Source organism: Peromyscus eremicus, chromosome 4, assembly GCF_949786415.1.
Source record: "Peromyscus eremicus chromosome 4, PerEre_H2_v1, whole genome shotgun sequence".
NCBI lineage: Eukaryota > Metazoa > Chordata > Mammalia > Rodentia > Cricetidae > Peromyscus > Peromyscus eremicus.
The window spans coordinates 54,304,042-54,318,916 of record NC_081419.1 but is presented as its reverse complement, the minus strand read 5'-3'; the positions used below and the strand labels follow the sequence as shown (position 1 = coordinate 54,318,916).

Here is a 14,875-nt window from a genome sequence, read left to right as displayed (position 1 = left end):
AAACTCCAGACTCGGTTGTATACAACTAACTAAATAACTGAATAAATACTTTATTTTCACCAACATATACAGGCGAGCCACATCGACATCCAAATGTGTTGTAACCTATATTGTGTTCTACACTTTTGAAAATATGCATAGTTTTTGTAACAGCCTAGTGATTTACTTAAATCCAGAATCAGTGTTATGCACAGATTTCCTAGGTAGAAGGATGGATGAGTCCCAGGATTCACTCTACTTAGCTGGGATGAGTGTTTGGTAATTCCAAGATGACCTCCATGGAAAACACAGGAGCCCAAATACACAGGCATATGAAAGACCTCATTAGGAACCCAAGATGCACCACATCTGGGGTACAGAAACTCCCCAGAGAACAGCAAATGTGGTTATTTACATGAGTCTAAGAGCCTTTCTAAATCAGGAGCGTGTTCTAATGGAAGTGGAGTCCACACGCCTCCCTGTCCACATGTGAGTTCAAGTTCAGCATGAGAGCCATCTCTCGGTTCTGTCTCCTCCTTCGACCAACCATGGATCCACATTCTTAGTTGAAAACATGAGTGGATGCAAAGGCCTGATCTTCATGATGGATTCAGCATCTTCCATGCTTCAGACAACTCAGGGTCCAGAGTATCAGCTGCATATACTAGGGACCAGTGGCAGGAAGCTTCCTTCACTGCAGACTGGATGAGGGATGCTTTCCTTCCAGTATGACTGTCCAGGGCTGGCGAGGTCAATGCAGATGAAGAGGTCACTTGGTAAGGACAGGGAAGGCATACCCTGAGGACCCCAGGAAGAAGTGAGAACACCAACGACACTGAGGAGTGAAGAGTGAGATCTGCCCCTTTATTATCCTTAGTTTACAACCATTTGTACACAGAAGGCTGACATCATGGAAGATAACCTGTAGTAAACCCTTAGTAACCGCCGATGTTAGGCTAGTACCTTACCCTTCCTAGTGCCTGCTGGTCCATCTGGTGGATGTTTTCCCCATTTTAGAATGCTGTGAAGGAGCTGTCTGTGGTTTCTTTTCCTCTGATTCCCCTGTTTGTCCTGGTGAGAAGAATTTGGAGAGCTATGTAGTGGTGGGTGGGAAAACAGGATCAGACTTTGTCTCAATTCTGTTTCTGTTGCTGTGATGAAACACCCTGATAAAAGCCACTTAAGGGAGAACGAGCTTATTCCAGCTCACAGTTCCAGACTCTAGTCTGACCTGTAGGGACGTCATTGTGGCAGAGACTGGAGGCAGCTGGTCACATCCACAGGAGTGGAGAGAGAAGGAGTGTATGCATGCTTGTGCTCAACCTGCCTTCTCCACTCACATAGTTCAGGATCTCCCACCTGATTGTCACAGCAGTGGTGACAATCACAGTGACTGGGTCTGTCCACCTCAGCACACTCAAGATAATCACCCCCAGGCTGACTTGATCTAGACAAGCCCTCACTGAGACTCTCCTCTCAGGCCATTCTAGATTGTTTCTAGTTAACAACTGAAACTGACCATCAGGGAGTTGAAAGCCCTTCTAGAACCCACAGGTGGATTCTGCTTCTTCAAGAATGTCAGATCTGGGGCTTATTTTTCCTGATTCTGATATCATTCATACCTCAGGAAATAGTCTTGTTTGTAGGGCCACTCACACACGCAAAGACCCCAAACTTCTGGGTACTAATAAATTAACTGCTTTTGGAAATCTAATTTAGATTATAATGTCAATAAATTATTCTTTATGGGCTGGTTGCTCTGTGCATTAATGAGCATTCCAAGATCCAAAGAATGTTTTTTTCCCCTCATTAACATTTACTGTCCCATGAACTTGAAATGAGAATGTGACATAGAGAAAATTTGTGCAGATTTTAGCACCTGTTTCTGTCTCTTTAGCACTGTGCTAACAGGAATAACGGATAAGGACCATATTGACAATTAGATCTCTTTGAAGACTGCTGGTTTAAGGGCTTTTAATAACCTGAAGATACCAGCTGTGATAACATGAGAAAAGGAGTTTAGTACACCAATTATACGCTCCTGTGGTTTTATGCCCCTTCCTTGGATTCCAACGCCATGGTCAGACCTAATGGTTATCACCATCGACTGCTAGTTTGCCCATTAGCATCAACCTGTGGACACTCTCGTGTTATATGGCCTCCTTCCATCATCCCTTCTTCCAGTTTAGAACCACAGGGGTTACAGCTGCGATCCAAGAGGAGGATCATTTACTGCCCCGTAACTGCCGCGGTAATTAAAGGCCCTTAACTCAAGGTGGCCGTTTGGGTTCAGACCACCTCTCCATGTTTCAAGTTTTCAATGTTAATGCCCACGCCACAAATTAATATCATGGCAAAGTCAACAAAACCAAATATCAAGAATAGACACTTCCTGTGGAATTTACATACAGAAATAAGATTAAAGTAAGTGATGAAGCTGGGCGGTGGTGGCACACGCCTTTAATTCCAGCACTCGGGAGGCAGAGGCAAGTGGATCTCTGTGAGTTCGAGGCCAGCCTGGTCTACAGATCAAGCTCCAGGACAGCCAAAGCTAATACAGTGAAACCCTGTCTTGGGAAAATCAAAACCAACCAAGCGAAGAGCGTAAGTGATGAGATGTGGTTTCAAAGACCATCAGCAGCAGCCGGTTTAGATTTAAGAGGGTCACTTCAATTCACGGGATAAAATTGTGTGTAGAAGCAGCTTCTGGCCTCAGGATAACCCACCAATGCTGCCCTGCCAATCTACCCAGGCTCTTCGGGGCAATCAGGATGAGGAATGCCATGCTCCCTTTGTGGACCGGTGCTGGGGATGCGTTACACTAACCGACTCAGGAAGGTGCTCCTATTCTAAGTTGGCACAGAGGCACCGCACAAGCCTGCCTCTTCCCTGACTGCTTTTGCCAGCACATTGCAGCGTTCAACCAAACCGGGCAACTCAGGGCATGCTGGGGAGGGGCAATCAGAGATCACTGTGGAGGGCTGCCGGTGACAGAAGCCAGCAGCTCAGTGTCACCCATGGAAACAGCAGCACCCCCACCCCCAGCTCCTCTGTCTCGGACAGCTGCTCTTGCAGAGGCTTCTCTGCAGCCAGGGCTAGCCTGGGACCTTGGTGTCAGAAGGAAGCACGTTGTCTTCTTGTCCTCCAGTCTTCTTCTCTGGAGTGCTGCTTTCAGAACTGCCCGCCCTGGCTTTCCGGTTCACCCCAGCTTATTTCCAGGGTGCTGTGAGGAGGCAGCAGTATATACAGAATGCTGGTATCGTCTTAGACCTAACCTAGGCTTTCTCCCCCACCCCACCCTTACTCCTGCCTCTTGAATTTAAGGCATTGTTTTGACTTTCAGTAGTATTTATGCCAAGTTTAGTCTCCAAGTTTTTCTTTACTGTCAGGGCAAGCTATTGAACTCTCCCTGGAAAATGAACTGCAGGGGAAAGAGCAGCCTCAGCCCTGGCCAGGGCAGTCTGCTCACACTGCAGCAGGCAGCTGGCAGCCTGCGTGGCCCAGGCTACATCCATAAATATGTGGCATGCCTGCTGCTCAAGTGTCCAGTTCCCTTTATGAATTGTGTCTTAATCAAATGCCACATCACAGAAAAAAACGGTTGTACTTTGTCACTCTTGAGTACTGCAGATGCTAGGGAGGCCGGAGGGCAGGGATGGGAGGGGGGAGGAGGGGGGGCGGGAGGGGCGATGTGCAGTGACCAGGTCTTTAAGGCCAGGGTGGCCTTTCTTAGTGCTGAGCTCAGCGGCTGTGGATTGAGGGCCCTTCAAAGACCTACCTGACCCAAATATATCCTGTGATGACCTTGACCTTCTCTCAGATCAACACTTACAGCCACTATTTGTCACTTCTTTCCTTTGGAAAACCAAGTAGGGACAGCTTTTCCAGAGGTCACTCACTGGAAACATCTGCTTTTGTGGGATAAAGAATGGGCCTGAGGTACTTACTGACTGGCAAGATGGACCAGCAGTTAAGAGCGCGTACTGCTTCTGGATTTGAATTCCCAGCAGCCTGCCTATCCAGCAGCTCATAACCACTTCCAACCCCAGTTCCAGGGGGATCTGATGCCTCCGGTCTCCTCAGCCATCTGCGCTCATGTGCACATAACCACAAAACATATAAACACATATTTGAAAACGATTTTGAATGGTTTGCAAAAGGTCTGGAGGGCTTCGCCCACCTCCTTTGGGCAGTTTAGTTTACTTCGTTCCCTATTGGTCCACGGAGTCAGGCCTGGAGGGCAGTTCGAGTTGTTTTAGAGTATTCGGAAGCCAAGCAATGACGGAATGAAGAACTCCCAGTGGAGGCCAGTGTGGCCCAGGGTTAGCCCCGACCCTTGAAGTGTGAAAAGAATAGAAGAAGCCATAGATGGCAGAACCTTCCGGAACACTGAGGTATCTGGAACAGCACTGCTCCATATTCATTCTGGCTTTCTTCTAATACAAGCTTTCTAGAATTACAGATTTGAACTGGGAAATTATAGAGCCAGGACAGTCGGCCCCCACTATGGGGATGGGTGCTTGATTCAGCAATCTTGATGGTTTGTTCTTCCTTCATTGACCGTTTAGTATACAAACGAGCCACACCCTCCTGACTGTTTTCTCCGTTACCTACACTCTGCAGCTGTGTGCCTTAGATATCATCCATCAGCCGTTCAGGACTCTTCCCCCTCTGCGTTTCCATGTTAGCCCACTAATTCTGCCTTGGCATATTCTTCTCATTCCAGTCCAGCTCACAACCCTCACTGGTTCAGCCCCTCGCTTGTTCACACTGTCTGCTCCTCTGCAGTGATTGCACCCTCTGGTTCTGACGGACCTCCCTGCCTCCTCCTTCTCCACCCTTTCTCAAATCTAGGCTGAACGCAGCTGCCAAATGGACAGTACTTCTCAGTGGGTGCCAGGCTCCTGCTCACAGAGCTTAACATCATCTGTGAGTCTCTAGATTCATCTGTCACTTTCAGCTCCTTAACTGGACATTAAAAGTACTCCGCACTCAAACCTCCTGTCCGCTGTCCCAGCTTGTTCTAACCTGCCCCCGAGTGCCCCCCTTCACTATCCCTGTGTGACATTCTCTTCCCGCTTCCTCCCTTCCCTATCTGCCAGCCCATCCTCTTCTTTGTTTCTGCATATTTACAGCCCGGCTAATCCATTTGACCTTGCTCACTGCCTCTTCCCCAGTCATCCACTGTCCTTCAGGCAGAAGTGATCGATGGCTTGCATTCTTTTCAGTTTCTACCTGCAACATAAATCTCGGTACACCCATCTAATCAGACGGTTAGACTGGGAGCATCGGGCGGGAGGGGGGTCCTTTTTCCTTATATCCCTTATATCATTTATAGCCATGCTTGGCACCTGGGTGCTGAGGAAATGTCTCTCCTGTGACCAAGTTCACTGACTCTGCCATTTTGGGTAGAAGGAATGACAGGCCCCAGGCAGAAATTTGAAGCAGAGACCTAAGACAAGACCAGTAATTGAAAGTCTTGTCTCAATCTTGACTCTTTGTTGGTTTCAACTCCTTCTTTCACATACTTGCTTATCAATTTCTTATTTCCTTATGCAGCCTAAGTGCTGTGATGATAAAGGGCTTCATGTCCTCTGGGCTGAGCTCTGGCCCAAGTCTGTTGAAATGCTCTGTAAGAATGTTGTCACTTCGCTATCAGCAGGAGATTTTTTCACAGCATTGGTGATTTGCTATTGAATAAAATCTGTCATGTATTTTGTTAAATGTGTTTAAAGTATTTAACATTTATTTATTTAGTGGTGTGTGTATATGTGTTGTCTGTCTGTTTGCCTTAGTGTATGTCATAATGTGCATGCAGAGATCAAGAAACAACTTTCAGAATGTTGTCCGCTTCTTCTATCATGTGGGTCCCAGGAATTGAACTCAGGTCATCAGGCTTAGAGGCAAGTACCCTTTGCCTGCTGAGCCGCCTCACTGGCCCAAACTATACATTTTTAAAACATATTATTTTCTTGCTTCACAAAATGTTTTTCTAATGCTTTTTATTAGCATTTAATATCATTTGGTCCTATATCTGCCTCCCCTATGTATTCGCAAAATCACAAACTGGCTTGGTAGTTCTTTGTGTTTATGTTCCAGTTGGAAATGGATCTATTAAAAAACCTTTAAAATGTTTGTGACCCCCACTGCTCTAGGTTCTGAGGCAGCACATGAAATGCAGAGTGAGTGTAGAATGTCTGGCCTCGGGTTGTCTACGGTCTCAGGGCCACAGCTGTCCCTTGACACAGTCTCTGTGAGAACAGGTGTGTAGCAGGACAAGCGTGAGCACACATGTGAACAGGGACAGACGAAACAGCTACCAGTTCATGTAGATTTTCCAGGCTTCAGGTTCCCTCATCTGTACAGCGAGGCCATTTCCAGCTATAAAATGACGCAATTTTATGAGCCTATAAAGTTTATCTGTAGGAGTGAAGGGGAAATAAAACACAAAGGCGAATAAATGTTGACAAAACATCTTGAGGTCTTTATGATTCCGAATGCTCAAAGGTTTGAATTGAAGATCAGCTTCAGAATTAAGAGAATTTGCTGGAAGACCTGGCTCAGGTTGATTTAATTACATTTTACAATTAATTTCCAAAGGCTCTGCTGTCTATGTTATGTTTGAGGAGTGATAAAAACGTAATGATACTCAATGTGGCAGTCTTTGGTAACACAAGTCTTAAACTCATCAATATAGAATCTATACCATAGCTCTGCCCGTAAGTAAATGCTTAAATAGTAATTTGTTAAATCTAAGCAGTGGAGATATATGTGTGTGTATGTATATACATATATGTATATATACACGTATACACACACACACATATATATGTATATATATTCTTCACAGTGCCATTGCTTGTGACCCTCAATCTCTTGGTGAGGGCAGGGCCCAATATCTCCATTGTGTGTGTGAAGTAACTGAGAATTAAAGAACCATCAAGAAAGGCGGGGGTGGTGTACACTCTTGTAATCCCAGTACTCAGAAGGCACAGCCAGGGGGAACCAAGAGCTCTGGGCTAGCCTGGGCTACCTAGTGAGCTTCTGTCACATGTAAAAGGGGGAAAAAAGATAAACAATAAGAACAGGAAAGAAAACTGTACCCGACTTTGATTGCCTCCCCCAGCCCAGTTTTGTTTTGATTCTAGAAACAGTACTTACTCTTTAAGTAGGAAAATGGAAGCAAAGTCACGGAATTTGACCCTGAGATAATTTCTTTTGATTCAGCTATTATTCTTGGAAAGTGAGTGACATTTTGACAGTCTTGGAGCCAAGTGAGCAAAGGCAAAGACGTCTAAGAAGGAATTTTGGCCTGAACTTAAGATACTGTTTTTAAAAGGACTATTTGTGGCACTCTTTGGTGTGGAACACTGTTTTGTTAGAAATTTCTCTTTGGATTCATGTTTGTGCTGTCCACATGGCTCCTTGCCCTGGGACTTCAGACTGCTCAGCAACCTAAGGAAATTGGAAGCAGGAAACATTACGGAGACCTTGCATCATCCGGGGAGCAGGGGGAGAAGATCCATTATCCTGACATCTCGCCTGTCTTCTTTAGTCCAGTTGCCTATCTTGCACTGTGGAAATCTCGCAGCATCTGGAAATCTCAAAGAGAAAAGAAGGGTTCCACTTTGTCATCCTGCACTTTCCAGGCTGCCAAGTACCGTGTGAGAAAGATAACACAGAGAGAAGACTGCAAACATCAGGTTAATGATAAAGCACTTGTCAGGAGATAAAGTCTTATGCTTGGAGCATGAGGACTTATGAACCAGAGAGAAACTATGGGGAGGAAGATGTGTAATAGTTTTCTGATGTTAGGGGCATCATGGACAGTGTGCTGCTTACCTAAAATGTGGTTACTTAAACAAAAATTCTTAAAACACACACGCATACACACACAAACATGTAAAATGTGATTATTTTTTAAAAATTCTTAAAACACACACACCTAAAATGTGATTATTTTAAAAAATTCTTAAAATACACACACATACACATACACATTTAAGTCTTTATTCTAATTTAACTCATTGATATATCCCCACCTCCCATCGTGTGTGTGTGTGTGTGTGTGTGTGTGTGTGTGTGTGTGTGTGTGTGTGTGTGTATAAACTTGCTCAACTTAAATGTGTAGTCGTTTTAGCTCTGGCATAAGGGGACGATCTCCCAGCAGTTTATTGTCTCCAAGGAGATAAGCAGTTGGCAAATCCTTGAAAGAACCAGATCTGAGATGAAGCATTTTGGCCACTGGGTGCCATCCTTGCTCCATGTAAGAATTTCCTGAGCCCCATTTTTTTAGGGAAACGGTTAAAAATCCCAAAGATGGTGATTTAAAAGTAATTTTGAGATATAATAACAGTGCTGTGTGTGTACATGACCTGGAATATGTTAGTGACACCAGTGCTGATTCATTCACCCAGGCATGAGCTGGAGGGCTGGGGAGCTCTCCCTTTGGTTTAGCCTCATGAACAAAGCCGAGGCGAGGTCTGCATTCTTGATGTACCACAGCAAGGCATCCTGTGAAGGCATGGAGGCTGCGTGGAGGAGCAGGAATTGATGAGGTGGTACCTTGTGAGCATCTGGAGGTCAGAGGGTCAGCTGCTCCATTAATTATCTCTATTGTTGTTTGTTATCATGGCATGCACACAGCACTGTGCTCGAGCTGGCTGTGTGGCAGGACCTAGCCCTTCAAGTGCACCCCTGTCAGGACTGAGCCAGTGAACTATTAAGAAGCCCTTTCCCTTCCTTCTGAGCATGCTGAGTGTTTGGTGGAAGTCTCTGGGGTAGCCTTTGCTTCCCTAGAAGTAATCCTTAAGTTCACAAAGGCATCGCCTTAACCAGGTCTCAGAATATCTATAGTTAAGAGCTCAGAAGCCTAGCAGAATTCTGACCTCTTTGGGTTGGAGTCTCATATATAAAAGAAAAGAAATTAAACTCGGCATCGTGATCAAGAATAGCCACAGAGAACATTCTAAGACTGCTTTGTAACACAGACTGACATTTTCAGAGCTTCAGTCATTTGGTTAGAACTCAAAGAACTGAGGCAGTAAACAATAATTTAATAAAAAAAGTAAAAAATCTGTTAGGTCTCATGGTAACAGGAAATTGAGAACAGTCTTATATAATAAGACTGTTATAATATAAGAACAGGTTCTTATAAGACCACATTGTAGAAGGGGACCTAAGCTTATAACAGCTAGCCTTGTAGTTGGCCCTGGAGAAGTGGTTCTCCACCTTCCTAATGCTGCAACCCTTTAATACAGTTCCTCATGTTGTGTTGACCCCCAACCATGGAATTATTTCATTGTTACTTCATCACTATAATTTTACTACTGTTATGAATCACGATGTAAATATCTGACATGCAGGATATCTGATATGTGACTCCCAAAAGGTCAAGACCCGCAGGTCAAGAACCACTGCTCTAAAGACTGTCCCCAGAGCATCATTATAGCACCCTGAGGGCTAAAGATAACCAAATCCATACCTCTCTGGAAGGAGACAGTATGAGAAGGGTTAGTGAGAATGTGAAGCGTCAGACTTTCTCAGCCTATCCAGGAGTCAGAGCGTCAAGCCCAGTTATGTGGTTAAGCAGTGTCTGGTGGATGGACTTTAAGACTGCATTTCTCCTCCTTACTATAGGATGGCACTGTGTCCACCACCACAGCTTTCAAATATTGCTTCTTGCTAAGAATAATGCTGCTGTAGCACAGCGCTCCTGCTGACTCGGGAGCTTTCGGGGTCCTTGCTCTGTTGAGCGGTGGCAGCAAGCCTCTAGAGGAGCTACTGGGGGCCGAACTCAGCTTCTGTATTGGGCAAGTCAGGGAAGGCCCACACTCTCGTTAGGAGGCTTCAGTTGCCCCTGCCGAAGTCCTCTCCTCTCCCTAGCATATGCTCAGTTCTCTCAGTGTGATGGAACTTTAGAAAATGAGAAACACAACCTGCCAGATCTGCTTCTGGTGTATTGCTTGTATTAACTCGTTTAGTTGTTACAAATCCCTTATCATTATTTTTTCCTTGCTTTACAGATGATCAGCCTGAGACATGTAGAGAAATGTCCAACAATGGACCAACTAAAAAACTGTGAACTGGGCAGATATGGCATGCTGAATTTACAGTGTTCTCTTTTAAATGACATGAAAGTCTTTGTTTTAGAAGAGTCTGGCTTTGGCTTGGTCCTGTCCTTGTGGTCTGGTTATGAGTCCTAATAGGATCCTGGGATTTGTTCCCGTGATTGATGAGTTCAGATTTTAACTGACTTGGGTGTGTGCATGCAAGTGTGTGTGTGTGTGTGTGTGTGTGTGTGTGTGTGTGTGTGTGTACATGGGAATGTGCCTATCTATGTAAGTTTTCATAGTCTGCAAAGTCATCCAGCTCCACTGTTTCACCAGGCAAACCTCCTCAGCATCCAGCACCTCAGTGTCAACTTCAAGGGAAAGTTTTGTGGAATAATAATAGTTTTCCATCCAAAGCCTAAGTCTCAAACAATTCTTGAGTGGACTGATCCCATTCCTCTTGCTACTGGGCCCATTTCCTAACATACATCATAATTCAACTCTGGCCTTTCCAGAGACAGAGAGCGTTCTGGGAAAATCCAGCTCTGTGATGACTTCTGCAGGAGCAGATGGCCGTCCTCACAGCTGGGCTCAAGTTTCCTCAGGCAGTTCTGCAAAACGCTGAAGCAGCCTTTGAAGAAGAACACTTTGTACTCTTCCCCTCACCTCCAACAAGAAAAACTCAAAATTTAGAAAAGAAGGAGAATGAGGTGGGAGGCGCGCTTTCTATGACGATGTTGCTCCAACTGGAAAAAAAAATGGTCCTCAGAGTTGGCTGGCCCTTGAAACACCGCAGAAGTGTTTGTTTCCAGCTGAAATGTCATCCAAGCCACCAGCAATCTCCTTGAAGAGAGCCCACCATACCATAACCTCTCTAAGAGGCTGTGTTCAAGAGAAAGGCTGGTTATTTGGACAAGCCAGGGTCTATCAGTCCAGTGTTGAGAAAGTCCTTGTCTGCCCGGAGCTCTGTTTGAGCTTCTCTCCGCGTGAACTTTGCTCTTTCACTGTGTGGTGCATTAGCTCAAGAGAAGGCAGCATGGGGTAGAGTGAAAGATCCCAGCTGCAACATCTTTTATAAGATATACATACCATACACCGCCTGAAATCTTCCCAAGAAAGGCTACATACAAATGGGAAGACCGTATACACCAAGAGGGGAAACAGCCCCATAGATTTCATGCCTGCAAAACTAGGTGAGGGTCTCGAAACCATCTGACAACTCCCAGAACTGGTCACCGTGACCCTGCACCAATCACCCAGACAGCACCTGGACCAGAGTACAGAACCTCACATTGCAGCATCCCGCCCATCGTGGGCCACTCACTGCTGGTTGGCATCTGACAGAAACCAGGTTTCTTTAAGTAATTCCCCTTTAGGAGTGGATGATTCCCACATTTCACTTTACAGAATTTTGGGAATGCTTTCTGATTGACTCAGTTTGGTTAGTATATCTAGTCCTGGACCAGTCCACTGTATGGAGGACTTCGTGGACAGAATAATGTCAGTTTCCAAGTGGATGCAGGTAGTTGAGTATGGAAGAGGACCATTTCTCCTGGAAAGGATAGAGGAGTGTAGAGTACCATTGATGTCCTTTGGTTTAAGTATAGCTGCACACAGCTTTCAAATGATGACTTTCAATCCCCACCATCCCTCCCCACTGCTTCTTTTATAACTAGAGACATTTCCTGGGAATATGGGTGGGATGCTTACATCATAATGCGTGGGTACTGGGTGAGAATTAGAACTGATCTATCCGCTGAAGCAGTTTCCAGCAACAGTGGCTAGGTTTGATTATTGAATAGAATATTTCGTTGTATCATTAAATAGTCTCCCTCCATGGATTATCTAAGTGTTGGTCACCCTGATTTGGCTCTCATCCAAATAATTTCAAGTACTCAAGTATATCATATATCTTCCATGGTTGTGCCAGTTAAGTTGGCCCAGAAGTCTGCATTTACGACCATCTGTCATCAGCCCAGACCAGACCAGGAGCTTTCTGCTGGGCCTGATGGTAATGCAGACCCAGAAATCTCCGTTCAGCTGGACCAACCAATAACCTGTGGAGTCCTTCTGGGCAGCCACGTCTTCATGAATTAATTAGATCTTCCTGGAAGATTAAACAGATCAAATAGGCCAAACATCCCTAGATCCAGCGTTTGAAGCTAACAGTAAAACAGCTCAATTTCTAATCTACTTCCTGGCCTCATTAGAATTTAATTAGTAGAGGCCACTCTTTCCTAGAGGTCCTTTGGCAGATTTGTGTGTGAGCAGTTAACCTGATGGTAGCAAAGGCAGTTACTTGGAGCCAAACAGTTCTCTCTGACTGCAAAGATGAATCCCAAAGATGTTTGGATAGGACTGTACTTATCCTCCCAGAGTGATATTTTAAGTGGACAGAGTGAGATAAACTGCATCTAGTACTGCCCCTGACGCTGACCACATCCTGCTGCCGCCAGAGTTTTGGACTTGAAGGTCAGAAAGGAAAGGTCAACAGGGTTATGCTAGAGACAAGGAGATGTAGAAGAATTTACAAGTCCCCCTTGACAAGGCTAGAAATCATTTCCTGAATAAACAACATTGGACTTTAAAATATATAAAAAGACATTCTATAAAAAGGTGTGTAGAAATGCCCACATATTTCTTAATCAGGGGAGCTCTCATCAGGCCATGAAAAGCAGGGCATTTGGGGATTAGACAACCTTGTGTTGATTTTTTTATGTGTGCATTTCCCCCTCTGCACTGCGGCCTGAATGCAGACTTGGGGAGAGTTCTTCTTCTAGCAGGGTGTGTTATAGTTGTCACTCAGCCTTGAAATAGTTTTTCTCTCCCGTGGAACATCAGGCCAGTGATATATTTGTGGCGCTCTACCCACCTGTCACTTTTCTGCTAGCCCTAATGCATTAGCATTCCACAGAAAGCCCGACTAGCCAATCACAGCGCTGGAAGCTGCTGCCTTTATGGGACCCAGCAACAGGAAGAAGTATTTCATTGGCTGTATGGCTGTCAGCTAGCAAGGAGGCCGCTCCAGATGAGCCTCAGCTGTCAACATGGAGATGAGGCATGGGGGTGGGGCAGATATTTGCACTTAGGAGCCTCTCCGTGGTAAATGTGGTACCATCATACATGTTGTACATGCATGATGCTCACATTCTACACCCCCTCACACACATACAAACACAATCAAATGTAAAAGAATAACAACATATCTAGGTAGCTGGTTTCAATCTGCAGGATCCAAGATGCATTAAAAATAGATTCTGGTCCTTAATCTTTTCATGTGAATGTAGGGCCTCTGTGGGAAATGAATTAAAGCTTGTCCCTGGGTAGACAGGGAAGCTTCTGTGTGCTGGAGGTGAGATGCCATGTCCGATGGGTTTGCTGAATGCAGAGTCTATCCCCAAAGTTATTTTGCCAGTATCTGACCTTCAGAGCTGTCTCGCCCTTGAAAAACTCTTCATTTGGTAGCACTGGAGTGAGATCATTTTCTCCTGTAAACTCAGGGGCAGAGGCCAGAGAACAAGACAAGGCTGCCTGGGCTTGGAACGGCATGCTCTCATGACACTTTGGAAGCTAACCAGAACTAACAGTAACTATAATTAGTACTGAGAAACATACCAACTTTAGATAGGCTCCTGCTGCATGTTAATTCTGTAGACTCACACTAACCAGTTAATGAGGCTCTGTCCCTCTCGTGGGTATGAGTAGTGATGACAGAGACAAATCTGCCTAGACTTTAGGCCGCTTGCAGCCTGCATCTCCACAGTACCCGGTGAAGCGCCTGACATGTAGTAAGTGCTCAGTAAAACATCATATCACAGAACGTGTGGAGCTGCCTGGGCTTCACAGATGACCAACCTGGGGAAGTTTCTAGACAGTTTGATCTCTGACATGCCTGTGTCTCTGCTTTTAAAGTGAACTAAACCCAGGCGACATGAGCTTGATTCTTTCAACTGTGGGAAATAAACGTGTTTACATCCTTTTCTCGGTAAGGAGATTGAAGCCTACAGAGGCAAAGTGAGTCACTGAAGGTCACCACATTAGCAGGTCCCAGGCCAAGATCTAAATGCAGGTTCAAATGCAGGTCTTTGCATGCCCCCCATCAGAATGCCACCTCCACTTCTTTGGAGGTTTCATACACTGAGGTACGAATTCCAGGACCAGGACATGCTGCACATGCCCACAATGTGGACACTAGTTTCAAAGCCAGAGAAGTCCATTGAGGAGGCATTCACACAGGATTTTGTGAGTGCTGTTCAGATACTGTTTTGGAATGATACAAAATGGACTGAGAGATGAGCTGCAGGTAGGATGAGAACCCTGCTGTTTTTCAGCGTTCAACAGGTAACTGAGCTCAAGTTGAGTCTCACACCTTGATCTTGTGCCGGGCTTTGTGGAGATGAAGAACAGCTCATCCCTGCAGCTAGCTGTCATGTTCACCAGACATGGGCTCGAGACCCAGCCCAGTCTCACGTGGACCACATGATCAGGGGAAATGTCATGACTCCTTTACAGCTACACGGTCATGGATGTGGGACAAGATGAACACCGACCACCACCACCAAGAAGTTGTGTGAAGATTAAATGGGATAACGGCATGAGATAGTTTTGAGTTCAGTCTGACGTATTATAAACGCTCAATAATCATCAAAGACCTTTTAATTTCATTCCCTTATATCCTTAAATGAAGAACGTAAAGGACTTACTTCATTGTTCAACAGAATATAAAATCAGTTTAGGAAATTCTCTCTTTCCTCTGGTATTATCTTCTTTGATCCTCTTTACTTAAGGAGGAATACTGTGTTTTCTACACCAGTGAAACTCCAGAAAGACTCAGACACGGGAAC

The 14,875-nt window shown here is 45.1% G+C and overlaps 1 protein-coding gene across 1 annotated transcript in view; it reads left to right on the top strand.

Annotated features, from left to right (window-relative positions):
- The window catches only part of Pde11a (phosphodiesterase 11A), a 232,951-nt gene that overhangs the window by 107,499 nt on the left and 110,577 nt on the right, over nt 1-14,875 (top strand). The gene's annotated exons all lie outside the window — the stretch shown is intronic.